Source organism: Lynx canadensis, chromosome A1 (assembly GCF_007474595.2).
Source record: "Lynx canadensis isolate LIC74 chromosome A1, mLynCan4.pri.v2, whole genome shotgun sequence".
NCBI lineage: Eukaryota > Metazoa > Chordata > Mammalia > Carnivora > Felidae > Lynx > Lynx canadensis.
Genome location: NC_044303.2, coordinates 82,986,309 through 83,000,273, shown reverse-complemented (window position 1 = coordinate 83,000,273; position 13,965 = coordinate 82,986,309).

The following is a 13,965-nucleotide window of genomic DNA, read 5'->3' as shown; positions in this document are numbered from 1 at the left end:
TCAGCTGACACCATGAGTGGGAATGACTTCCAGGCAGCACAGACTTGATGACAAGTTGGCTAATTCTGAGTCTTTCTCCCTCTCTCTGCCCCTCCCCCGCTCACACTCTGTCTCTCTCTCTCTCTCAAAAATAAATAAATATTTAAAAAATAAAAATAAAAAATAAATTTAAAAAATGCCATGGGTTCTCATAATCTATGCATCCATTAAAAAAACCACACCAAGGTGCTACTAAGGAGCTTAGCTTTGCACTGGACCCTCGGATGGGGCGCAAGGGATGGAACAATGAAAAGCCAGACTGAAGTCCCTGCCAAGAAGGAGCTTTCTATCCAGAAAAGGGAGGCAAACAATAAATAAAAAAAATATATGAACTGTGTTGGATGGCATTAAGTCCCACTGTGGTGAAAAATAAAGAGCTGGCAGGCTGAGAGCAAGGGAGAGGGGGTAGTAGATAATAACACAAGTTTAAACAAGGAGTTCAGGGATGACTCACTGAGAAGGTGACATCTGAGCAGAGACCACACAGAAATGCAGCCTGGCAATGACCTGGGCCAGCACAAGGGCCTCAGTGGTGGAGGAGTGTGGCTCTGGGGTGGCTGGACCTGCTGTCCCTCCAGTCCCAGTCGCACAGAGACTGTGGTTGCATTGTGGAGAAGAGTGGTTAGGCATAGAGCATGAGAGGAGATGAACTGCCCTGTTCAGGGGGCTGGGAGTGGGAGTAGGGAATCTGGGCCAGGGCTGGACCAGCAAGGACCCAGCACTGCTCAAACAGCACCCTCTGCTAATGTGATGCACAGCATCGTCCACAGTGACCCTGTGGTGCCCTCCTCCTCAAGAATCTCCATGTTCCTGGGTAACCAATATGTGTGTGCTCATGTGCGTGTGTGTATGCGTGTGCACATCTGTGTGGAGAAAGAGGGGAGCATTCAAGGGAGAAAAAGGACTTCTTGCTTTTAGGGTAGGTGGAGTCCAAACAATTAATTGTAAATGAAAAGAGATGAAACTCTTTTCTATCATGCATCAGTAAAGAGAATCCTCAGCAATTACTCTGGATTCATGATAAATGTGATAATATGACAAGCAGGTTTCAAAAATGGCCCCAAGATTCTCACCTCTTTGTGTATGTGGTGTGCACGATCCCCTTCCCTAGCAAGGGGTCCTACGAATATGATGAAATGGCCACCCCCATGATTATAGAATACTATGTAAGGTTGTATGTTATTTAAGGCTCTCCTGCTGGCTTCAAGAGGTAGCTACTGTGTTGTCAGAGGCACACATGTCTTGGACTGAGGGTGGTCTCCAGGAGCTGACTGCAACCACCAACCAGCCAATGAGGAAACTGGCACCTCAGTCTGACAAGCACAAGGAACTGAACTCTGCCAACCTGCATGAACTTACAGAACCCCAAGCTACAGATGAGGACACAACCCAGCCAACTTCCTGATTTCAGCTTTGTGGGACCCAGAGCAGAGGACTCATAGATGCTATGCCCAGACTTATCTATAAAAATTATAAGATAATAAATATACAGTAAAACCTTGGTTTGCGAGCATACTTCATTCCAGAAAACTTCTTGTAATCCAAAGCACTCGTATAATCAAAACAAATTTCAAGAACCACTGGCTCAGTTGTGATCACGTGACATTCAGCATCATGTACAACTTGTATTGCAAGACATCACTTGTTTATCAACTTAAGATTTATTAGGAATGTATGGGGCACCTGGGTGGCGCAGTTGGTTAAGCGTCCGACTTCAGCCAGGTCACGATCTCGCGGTCCGTGAGTTCGAGCCCCGCGTCAGGCTCTGGGCTCATGGCTCAGAGCCTGGAGCCTGTTTCTGATTCTGTGTCTCCCTCTCTCTCTGCCCCTCCCCCCGTTCATGCTCTGTCTCTCTCTGTCTCAAAAATAAATAAACGTTAAAAAAAAAAAAAGATTTATTAGGAATGTTTGCTTGTCTTGCAGAACACCTGCAGGATGAGTTGCTTGCAATCCAAGGTTTTACTGTAATAAGTTTGTAGTAATTTATTATGCAGCAACAGAATACTAAGACAAGTAAGGACAAAGGTCACAGGTTATGAGAACTTCGAGGTGTTTTACCACTGTCATAATACCCAAAGCTTCTATATACCGGGTAAGTATTATTAGCTTCATGTTTGAAATAATCTCGGGACACAAGGCATTAGGTATGTTTTGTCTCTTAACTGCAGGGCACTATCTGCTAAAGCCAAGAATTGACTTGACCAGCATTCCAAGAAAGTGTTTAGCACAGACACTGCCTCTTAGGTAATATGGAGTCTTCCATTACCGAAGGGTAACTTCTTTATCCCTACTTGGTTTGCCCATTCTTCCAGGGCCCTGCTTTTACAAGCTGCTATGGGCCGAGCCATCCCAGTGATGATGTGTGGTGACTGTACTAACAGTGAGTCCACAATCATTTAGCTCATGTGAACGAACCAACTGGAAGAGGCAGAGAGAACCAGAGCAGTTGAAGAGATGCCTAAGAAAGCAAAAGAGGTTGAGAAAATATAGGAGGTGAAGGGGAAGTTTAACGTGGCAGAAGCCATTCCCAAAGGGCAAATCAAGCCCCAAGGAAGTGACAGGGAAAAGAGAGAAACTCAGCCAGAGCACAGAAGCAGAGACCAGCAAAGAATCCCTGGGTAAATAGCAGGAAGTCACTGGGACAGAGGCGACAGATGGAAATTCTGCGACCACAGTTTAGTAATGCTTTAACTAGGGACAGATTATTGATTCCCTCAAATACCTATACCACTCTGTGTCAATAACTCTCCACAATTAGCAGATAATTTAATCATTACAGATAGAACTAATACAGTAAGATGTGATATTAGGTAAAAGTATGATGTTCGTTTGGAAAGAACTCTCAATGCTGCCGTGATAAATTATACATCAGAACAGTGTTGTTTAGCTACTGTGACCGCCTAAATGATTGTGGAATCAGGTTACTAGGTTGTGATATCCATTTTATAGAGGCAAAGATCGATTTTAAAGAAATACTAAGACATCACATGTAAGAAGTGTTTTGTGAAACTTCTCTTTTGGCTACATATATACCCATACAGACGTGTGTGTACTAGGCTACAACACAAAGGCTCTTTCCTCAAAGCTCTGTTGTGTAAACCCCAAAAGTGGACAAGCTCAAGTTGTGTTGAGTCTAGATCAGCTTCTTTACCCTCCTGGTAGGTTCTGGGCAACATCAGGTCCAACCAGAAGGTCACTTCCTGCTGGCAGTGGTGCTGGGCTGAGTACTCTTTCACATTCCCCGCGCTTCTGCCTGGGTGATACTGGTCAAATGGCTATTGCATTTTTGTTCAAAACTCTACTAAAAGTTGCCCTGCAATGATCAAATTCTGGAAGATGCAACTCTCAGGAAGGCCCCCTCAAGTGGGAATGGCCCCTGCTCACCTGCCTGCTTATAAGCACCCCATGAAGGGAGGAGGTGGCTGAAGAGTGGTAGACAACAAAGATGGCAGATGTTTGTGGATTGGGAGAAATGAGACTGTTCTCTTCCCGGTTCAGAACACTTTCTCTCCAACGCTCTACCACCTTAGCCGCCATGAAATTTCCTGTGTATCTCTCTCCGGGTTTTACCCCTAACTATAACCAGAACAGCCTCAAGCACAGTCAGAGCTGAGGGCAGACTCAGGGAGTTCATTCAACTCAGGTAAACATGAACTTGCTATAAATAAGACTACTCCTGACCAGCACCCTCCCTTGTGCCCTCAACTCAGACCTTCGGGGAAACAAATACACTGCTGTGGATTCAATGCCTGGAGCCTCCTGGGACCTAACGCTAATGCTCACCCTAACTTTAACCCTAACCAGAACCCTCAACCAAAACATAAACCTGTCTCGAACCCTAACACTACACTGGACCCGCGCCGTCACATGGGCCCTCACTTCAGCCCTCAAGTGACATCAGGAGACTGGAGTCGTGTCAGCCCTGACAATGTCCCTGGACACAACCCTAACCATAGCTAAGGCTCTCTCCCCATGGGGACCCAACAACAAGGTCTGACACCACGCGCCAGGCGTCCATAAGTGGTGCAGGATCACCTGGCATATTACCTGGAACATCACCATGTCGTTTCCAAGGCCTGGCTGCAGCTGCCCGAGATGATTCCTGAGGCATACCCGTCCAGTGGCCCATAGAGCTTCTGACCATGGAACCCAAAGACTAACCCTGACCGGCACCACCCTTGTGTCCCCAACTGAGCCCTTCGGGGAGACAACTGAACTGCTGTGGTTTCACTGCCTGAAGCATCCTGGTACCTAACCCTAACACTAAACAAAACCCTAACGAGAACCCTCAACCGAAACCTAACCCTATCTCGACCCCTAACGCTACACTGACCCTACGCCATCGCGTGGGCCCTCACTTCAGCCCTCAAGAGAGATCACAAGACTGGAGTCACTTCGGCCCTGGCAACATCCCTGGAGAGAAAGATAACCGTAGCTAAGTCTCTCTCACCTTGGGGACCCAAAACCAAAGTCTGACTATACCACGTGCCTGGGGTCCAGAAGCGGTGTAGAATCACTCAGCATAGAACCTGGTACATCACTGTTTGTTGCCAAGGCTGGGCAGAACCTGCCCGAGAGGATTCCTGAGACATACATGAACAGTGGCCCATAGGGTTGTCTGGTCATGGACCCAAAGACTAATCATGACTGGCACCAGCCCTTGTGCCCTCAACTCAGCCCTTCGGGGAGACAACTGCATTGCAGTGGAATCAGTGCCTGGAGTCTCCTGGGACGTAATCCTGACCCTAACCCTAAACCTCAGCATAACCCTCAACCGAAACCTAACCCTATCTCGAACCAAAACCCTACACTTGAACCGAAACATGGCATGGCCCTAATTTCAGCCCTCTAGGGAGATCACGAGACAGGAGTCACTTCGGCCCTGGCGATGTCCCTGGACCGATCCCTATCCATAGCTAAGGCTCTCTCCCCATGGGGACCCAATACCAAATTCTGACTACACCATGCGCCTGGGGTCCAGAAGCAGTGCAAGATCACTAGGCAAAGAAGCTGGAACATCATCAGGTTGTTACCCAGGCCCAGCTGCAGCTGCCTGAGAGGATTCCTGAGGGATACCCGACCAGTGGCCCATAGAGTTGTCTGGCCTTGGAACCCAAGACTAATCTGACCGGCACCCTCCCTTGTGCCCTCAACTCAGCCTTTCGGGGAGACAGCTGCACTGCTGTGGGTTCAGCACCTGGATCCTCCTCGGTCCTAACTCAAACCCTAACCTAACCAGAAACAGAACCCTAACCCTAACTAGAACCCTCAACCAAAACCTAACCCTATCTCAAACCTTAATCCTATACGTGACATGAACCGTCGCATGGGCCCTCACTCCAGCCCTCAAGGGAGACCACAAAACTGGAATCTCTTTGGCCCTGGCAACATCCCTGGACCGAACCCTAACCGTAGCTAAGGCTCTCTCCCCATAGAGACCCAATACCAAAGTCTGACAACACCACGCACCTGGGATCCAGAGGCAGTGCAGGATCACTCAGCATAGAACCTGGAACATCACCATGCCGTTTCGAAGGCCCCACTACACCTGCCCAAGACGATTCCTGAGGCCTACCCGACCACTGGCCGATAGAGGTTTCTGGCCTTGGAACCCAAAGTCTAATCCTGCCCAGCACCATCCCTTGTGCCCTCATCTCAGCCCTTCAGGGACACAACTGCACTGCTGTGGGTTCAGCACCTGGAGTCTCCTGGGACCTAACCCTAACCCTAACCCTAAGCAGAACCCTCAACCAAAACCCAACACTATCTCGACCCAAACCCTACACTTGTTTTGCACCATCGCATGGGCCTTCACTTCAGCCCTCGAGGAAGGTCACAAGACTGGAGTCGCCTAGGCCCTAGTGATGTCCCTGGACCGAACTCTAACCCTAGATAAGGCTCTCTACCCATGGGGACCCAATACCAGTATATGACAACACCACAAACTGGGGTCCATAAGAGGTGCATGATCACTCGGCATAGAACGTGGAACATCACCATGTCATTTCCAAGGCCCAGCTGCAGCTGCCCAAGACGATTCCTGAGGTCTACCCAACCACTGGCCCATAGAGTTCTCTGGCCTTGGGACCCAAAGACTAATCGTGACCGGCACCGCCCCTTGTGCCCTCAACTCAGCCCTTCAGGGAGACCACTGCACTGCTGTGGGTTCAGTGCCTGGAGCCTCCTGGGACCTAACCCTAACCCTAAACAGAACCCTCAACCGAAACCTAACCCTATCTAGAACCCTAACCCAACACTGGACCCGCACCGTCACATGGGCCTCACTTCAGCCCTCGAGGGAGGTCATGAGACTGGAGTCGTATCGTCCCTGGCGACGTCCCGGGACTGAACACTAACCCTAGCTAAGGCCCTCTCCCCATGGGGACCCAATACCAAGGTCTGACAACACCACATGCCTCAGGATCCAGAAGCGGTGCAGGATCACTTGGAATAGAACCTGGAACATCACTATGTCGTTTCCAAGGCCCGGCTCCAGCTGCCCAAGAGAATTCCTGAGGCCTACCAGACCAGTAGCCCATAGAGTTGTCTGGCCATAGAAAACAAAGACTAATCCTGACCGGCACCCTCCCTTGTGCCCTCAAATGAGCCCTTCAGTAAAACAACTGCACTGCTGTGGGTTCAGCGCCTGGAGCATCCTGGGACCTCACCATAACCCTAATCCTAACCTTAAGCACAGCCCTCAATCGAAACCTTACCCTATCTCGGACCCTATCAATACATTTGACCAGCAACTTCGCATAGCCCCTCACTTCAGCCCTCAAGGGAGATCAGGAGAATAGAGTCGCTTCAGCCCTGGCGACGTCCCTTGACCGAACCCTAACCCAAGCTAGGGCTCTCTCCCCATGGGGACACAATACCAAGGTGTGAAAACACCACGTGCCTGGGGTCCAGAAGTAGTGCAGGTACACTCAGCACAGAACATGGAATATCACTATTTCAGTTCTATGGCCCGGCTGCAGCTGCCTGAGAGGATTCCTGAGGCTGACCAGACCAGTAGCCCATAGACTTGTCTGGCCTTGGAACACAAAGACTAATCCTAATCAGCACCCACCTTGTGCCCTCAACTCAGACCTTAGGGGAGACAACTGCACTGCTGTGGGTTCAGTGCCTGGAGTCTCCTGGGATCAAACCCTAAAACTAACACTAAACCTAAGCAGAACTCTCAAGTGAAAAATATCCCTATCTAAAAGCCTAACCCTAAACTTGACCCACACCTTGGCATGGGCCCTCAATTCAGCCCTGGAGGGAAATCACTAGACTGGAGTCAATTTGGGCCTGGTGACGTCCCTGGACTCAACACTAACCCTAGCAAAGGATCTCTTCCAATGGGTACACAATACCCATGTGTACCAAAACCACGCATGTGGGGTCCAGAAAAGGTGAAGAATCACTCAGCAAACAAGCTGGAATATCCACGATGTCTTTTCCAAGGCCCGGGTGCAGCTTCCCAAGAGGATTATGAGAACTACCCGACCAGTGGCCCAAAGAGATGTTTAGCCTTGGAACACAAACACCAATCCCGAAAGGCAACCTTCCTTGTGCCCTCAACTCAGCCCTTCGGGGAGACAACTGCACTGCTGTGGGTTCAGCTCCTGGTGCCTCATGGAACCTAACCCTAACCCTAACCCTAACCCTAACTCTGACCAGAACCCTCAACCGAAACCTAACCCTATCTCGAACCCTAACCCTACACTGGACTTGCACTTTCGCATGGGCCCTCACTTTGGCCCTCGAAAGAGATCACGAGACTGGAGTCCCCTGAGCCCTCTCGATGTCCCTGAACCGGACTCTAACCCTAGCTATGGCTCTCACCCCATGGGGACCCAATACCCACATGTGACAACACCACACGCCTTGGGTCCAGAAGCAGTGCAGGATCACTCAGCATAGAACCTGGAACATCACCATGTCGTTTCCAAGGCCCGGCTACAGCTGCCCAAGACGATTCCTGAGGCCTACCCGACCAGTGGCCCAAAGAGTTGTCTGTCCTTGGATTCCAAAGACTAATCCTGACTGGCAATAACCCTTGTACACTCAACTTAGCCCTTTGGGGAGAAAGCTGCACTGCTGTGGATTCAGCACCTACAGCCTCCTGGGACCTAACCCTGACACTACTCTAACCCAAGCAGAACCCTCAACCAAAACCTAACCCTATCTCCAACCCTAACTGTATACTGAACACGCACCGTGGCATAGGCCCTCACGTCAGCCCTCGAGGGAGATCATGAGACTGGAGTCACTTGGGCCCTGGTGACTTCCCTGGAACAAACCCTAACCCTAGCTAAGGTTCTCTACCTATGGGGACCCAATGCAAAAGTCTAATAACACCACGAAACTGGAGTCCAGAAGCAGTGCAGGATCACACGGCATAGAACCTAGAACAATACCATTTTATTTCCCAAAACCTGGCTACAGCTACCCGAGAGAACTCCTGAGTCCTACCCGACCAATGGGCCATAGAGTTGTCTGGCCTTGGAACCCAAAGACTAATCCTGACCATTTGGGACCTAAATGCAGCTCTTCGGGGAGACAATTGCACTGCTGTGGTTTCAGTGCCTTGAGCCCCCTGGGACTTAAACCAAAACCTAAACCTAACACTAAGCAGAACACTGAACCGAAACGTAACCCTATCTCGAACCCTAACCTTACACTTGTTTCACACCGTCACATGGGCCTTCACTTCAGCGCATGAGGAAAGTCACGACACTCGACTTGCCTAGGCCGTGGCGACCTCCCTAGACCAAACAATAAACCTACCTAAGGCTATCTACCCATGGGGACCCAATACAAATATATGACAACACCACACGCCTGGGGTCCAGAAGTGGTGCAGGATCACTTGGCATTGAACCTGGAACATCAGCATGTTGTTTCCAAGGCACGGACAAGGCTTTGGGAGACGATTCCAGAGGCCTACCCGACCATTGGCCCATAGAGTTCTATGGTCTTGGAACCCAAATACTATCCTGAGGGGCACCCTCCCTTGGGCCCTCAACACAGCCCTTCGGGGAGACAACGGCACAGCTTTGGGTTCAGCGCCTGCACACGACTGGGACCGAACCCTAACCCTCACCCTAAACCCTAACCGTACCCTAACCCACCATCCCTAAAAATAAAAAACCTAAAAGTAACCCTAAACCTAACCATAAAACACTAACCCTAATGCTACCCCTAATCCAAATACCGACCCATTCCCCTAACCAATGTCCTAGACCTAGACTTCACCTTAACCCTAAATCTAATGCAAACCCTAACCCTAACCCTAACCCTAACCCTAACATAACCCTAACTCTCAAACCCAAGCCCTAACCCTAAACCTAAGCCTAACCCAAGACCAAACCTAACGCTTAAACCTAACTCCAAACCCTAACCCCTAACCATAACCCTAAACGGTAACCCTAACCCTAAACCCAACCCTAATGTATAAACCTAACTCTAACCCCTAACGCTAACCCCTAACAACAACCTTAACCGTAACCCTAACCCCTAACATCAAACCCAAACCCTAACCCAACGCTCACGACACACAGGAATGGTGTCACATCGGCACTGGTGAAGTCCCTGGACAGAATATTAACCCTAGTTAAGGATCTCTCTGGTTGGGGACCCAATTCCTATCTCTGAGAACACCACGAACAAAGGGCCCAAAGTGGTGCAGGATTACTCATCATGGAACATGGAACATCATCATGATATTTCCAATGCCCGCATGGAGCTGCACAAGGGGGTTGATGAGGCCCAACTGAAGATGTCACACACACGAGGCTGGCCTTGGCAAAGACTATGTCTGAACAGCTCGCTCAAATGAGGCCTATACTCAATCCTCTGAGGAGACCACTACCCTGCTGGAGTTTAAGCACTTGGAGCTTCCTGGGACCTAACCCTAACCTAAACCATGACACTCAGCACACCGCTCAAACTAAACCTCAACCCAACTCTAAACCTAACCCTACACATGACCCGCACAATCATGGACCTCATTCAGCCTTCCAGGGTGACCACGGCTCTGGTGTCACTTCGGCCCTGGCAACATCGCTGGACCGAACCTTAACCTTGGCTAAAGTTTTCCCCAGTGGGGACCCAATTCTTAAGTCTGAGGACACAATGGACGTGAGGCCCATAAGCAGAGGAAGATTACTCACCATGGAACCTGGAACATCTCGGTGTCATTTCCAAAGACCAGAAGGAGATCCACAGGGGATTTCTTGAGGTCTAACCGAGGAGTGACCCTGGCACCCAAAACTCAGCCTCACTGGGACGCTCCTTAGAACACCCACTCAGCCCTGCGGGGAAACAACTTCCCAACTAGGTGTATAGCACCAAGAGCCTCCGATGACCAAACCTAATCTTAACTGTTACCTTCGGTATACACATTAAGCTAAATCTCACCTCATGGTTAACCAGCATCCTACACCTAACTCCCAACATGCATGGGCCTTCAACTCATTGATCCAGAGAGATCACAGGACTGGTGCCACTTCGGCGCTACAGATTTCACTGACCCAAAATCAGACGGTAACTAAGGCTCTCTCTGAATAGGGAACCAATTCCACAGTCTGACACAACTCAAATGGGGTCGAGAAATGGTGGATAAATATGCGACATATAAACTGAAACATCACAATATCATTTCAAAACCACGAATGTAGCTATAAAAGAGAATTCCTGAGGACTACCAGGCCATAGGCCCATAGAGGTCTCAAGACTTGCAAAACAAAGACTAACCCTAAATGGCACCCTCCCCTGACCATTACACTCAGACATTCAAGGAGACAAGTGCCCTATGGTGAGTCCGGCACCTGGAGCCGCCTGGGACGTAACCCTAACCCTAAACTAACCCTAACCCAAACTCTAATGATAACCTAAATCCTAACCCTAACCCTAACCGTAACTGGAACACTAACCCTAACCCTAACCCTAACCCCCTAACCCTAACCCTACCATAACCATAACCCCTAACCCTAACCCTAACCCCTCGGAAGGAGACCAGGAGTCACACCTGCCCCTGGCCACATTAATTACACATTGTCATAGAACAAATTGTCCCATCTTCGAGTCTCTTCTCTCTCCTTTACAAAGAGCACATGTGAGGAAGGTAAGGAAATTAGTGCTCAGTGAAGGAGTGGGAGACTCCAGGATTATTCCACAGCACAGAATCCACACTTGGCAGGCTTTCTGGAGGGCATGGTCCTGGAGTCATGCATGTGGCTCTCTGAGACCATGCAGCCTCAGTGAGAAACTGCCTGCTGGGAAACACAGTTGCTCCTATATTCTTGATCCTTAACAAGTATAAATGTCCAAGATTTACATTACAACAGAGAGGCCAAGGACTACAGGGCCAGTCTGCTGTGTGGCTCTTGTGGCCAAGGCCACATTCAACATTTGGAGGGTTATTATATCTCTTGGCAGGATAGGAGGCTAGGAGGGAAGAGTTATTTGTCTCAACCACACAGACGTTGGGAATGGAAACATCCTGTGGATTGGTCTACACTGCCCATAGACCTGTTAAATTGCCAAGAGCACAGTCAGCTCAGTAATTGGCAATGGGGGTTTTTAGGACCTGAGCTGGTGGACCACAGATGCCTGCCTGGATGGTCAGAGGCCAAGGGCTGTCCTGTCTGAGACCTGACTGTCTACTGCTGATGGCTCCAATGGGACCAGGGATACAGCCAGTGCCAGGAGGGCCCTCCCATTCCACAAGAAGGGCTGCACATGGGGTCTTATAGGATGCTGCACTCAGACCTATGTAAACCGACACATGTCCATTGAGTGCCCTGTGGGTCAGGGCTGTGCTGAAACCTAGGGCTGCCCAGGCAGAGTGTGGCCAGCAACGCCCTCTCCAGGTGAGAGGGTGGAAGAATCCTGTGTAATCTCTGAGGCTCTCCACAACGCTGGACTGGGTCTGAGTTTGATCTGAAATAGTCAGGGACCAAGCGGACATTTGACTCTCCTTCTCTTAGTACCCAGGGCTGAAGGGGCAGAAGACCGATGTTCAGATCAACCTCTGATGCATGTGTGATCCTGGGTGAGTCCTGTCCAATCTGGAGGGCCAGAGAGATGGAAAAGGGGGATGAAACACAGGCCCTGATCTCAAGCCTTGCACTGACCCCAACGCATGGCCCTAACAATAAAATCTTAAGTCTAAACCTTAACGACATTTTGTTTATACACTCACCACTGATGGACATTTGCATAGTTTCTACATTTTGGCTATTGTTAACACTGCTAGGGGTTAGGGTTTCCAGGTTCAGGGCTTAGGTCCAGGTTTTGGGTTCAGGGTTCAGATTCAGGTTGGAGTTAGAGATCTGGGTTTGCAGTTCAAGGTTTAGGGCTAGGGTTTCAGATTGGGGTTTGGGCTCGAGGTTCAGGGTTCAGGTTAGGGGGTAGGCTAAAGGTTAGAGGTTACAAATTTTCTTCAGGTTGTCATCATAGATACAAAATTTCTCCCCAAAGGGTATAAACCTAGAATCTATTTACTCTGTGTGTCATGAACAGGTTCAGAGTTAGGGTCCCAGTAACTCCCTACTGACAGCATTCTGATGCTAGAGTTGGCCAGCTGCACAGAGGCTGCCCCTTGTCTCAAACATACCCTTTGCAGAGAACACACCCTGTGTGATTCATGGAGGTGTGAAACTAAGACCAGGACTCATGGAATATGAAACAAGATACAAACAATTCATGGACTCCTTATTCTTTCACAATAACAAATATCGAGTTTGGCTCCCAACAGAATGTTATAATGTACCCCAGGAGGGACTATGGTACTATCGACACAAAATGAAGAAACCCTTTTTTTTAAATTTTTTTAATGTTTATTTATTTTTGAGAGAGAAAGAGAGACAGAATGAGAGTGGGTTAGGAGCAGAGAGAGGGGAGACACAGAAGCAGAAGTAGGCTCCAGGCTCTGAGCTGTCAGCACAGAGCCCGACGCAGGGCTCGAACTCATGAGCTGTGAGATCATGACCTGAGCTGAAGTCTGACGCTCAACTGACTGAGCCACCCAGGCGCCCCAAGAAACCCTTTTAAAGAGAAAGGAAAAGAGTTTTATTTGAGCTCAAGTTAGGGCTGCTGCCAAGCATACACAATATTCCCAAAGAAGAGAATGCTCGGGAGAAGGAACATTTGGCACAGGGTTACATGGTTTTTCAATAGAGAGTTACAAATCTATGTGAAGAAGGACATTCCAGAAAGTTACAGACTTTATCTTATCTTTTTGGTATGTGCAGGGCTATGTGACTTTAATCTTATGGGAACCAGGGATGTTTCTTTCTTTTTCTTATCTTCTGTTCAAAATGCTCCTTTGTGGTTTTTTGTCTGTTTGTTTTGTATGTTTGTTTAATGAAGCAGACATACAATGTGTGCTCAGGGAAGAAATAGAGTCCATGCTCTGAAGTTCTGCCAGGTCATTCTGACCTTGGTAAATGTTAAATTGTAGCTTCTCTGGGGAGCCCAGGAGCAAGGCTGACAAACATTAACAGCTGAAAGTTCCCCATATCATTACTCACTACTGGTACCAAACAGGGCTCCCTCCCCCTGGCTTAAGCTAAGAATCACAGGAGGACACTTATCTCATTGTCAAAAATAAAACTGTATTAATAACTAATTGGATGTTCCAGCGTACAATTTGTAGGGGAGTCATCAACATTTTCAATATGCAAATACATAAAACGCAGGCAATATTGTAACACACCGCTCATTGGAATACCAACTACAAGGAGATTGATAGAAGTAATAACAATATATCTACTATTAAACTCAACAATCACACTTTATGAGGATACCTATCCATAAAATCTAACATCTCTCCATAAGGAATACATCCATTAAGATCATGAGTGACAACAGCCTGCTGTCCCCTGTAACCACCCCGTCACTTACCAGATGCCTGTAATACCCACTCCAGCC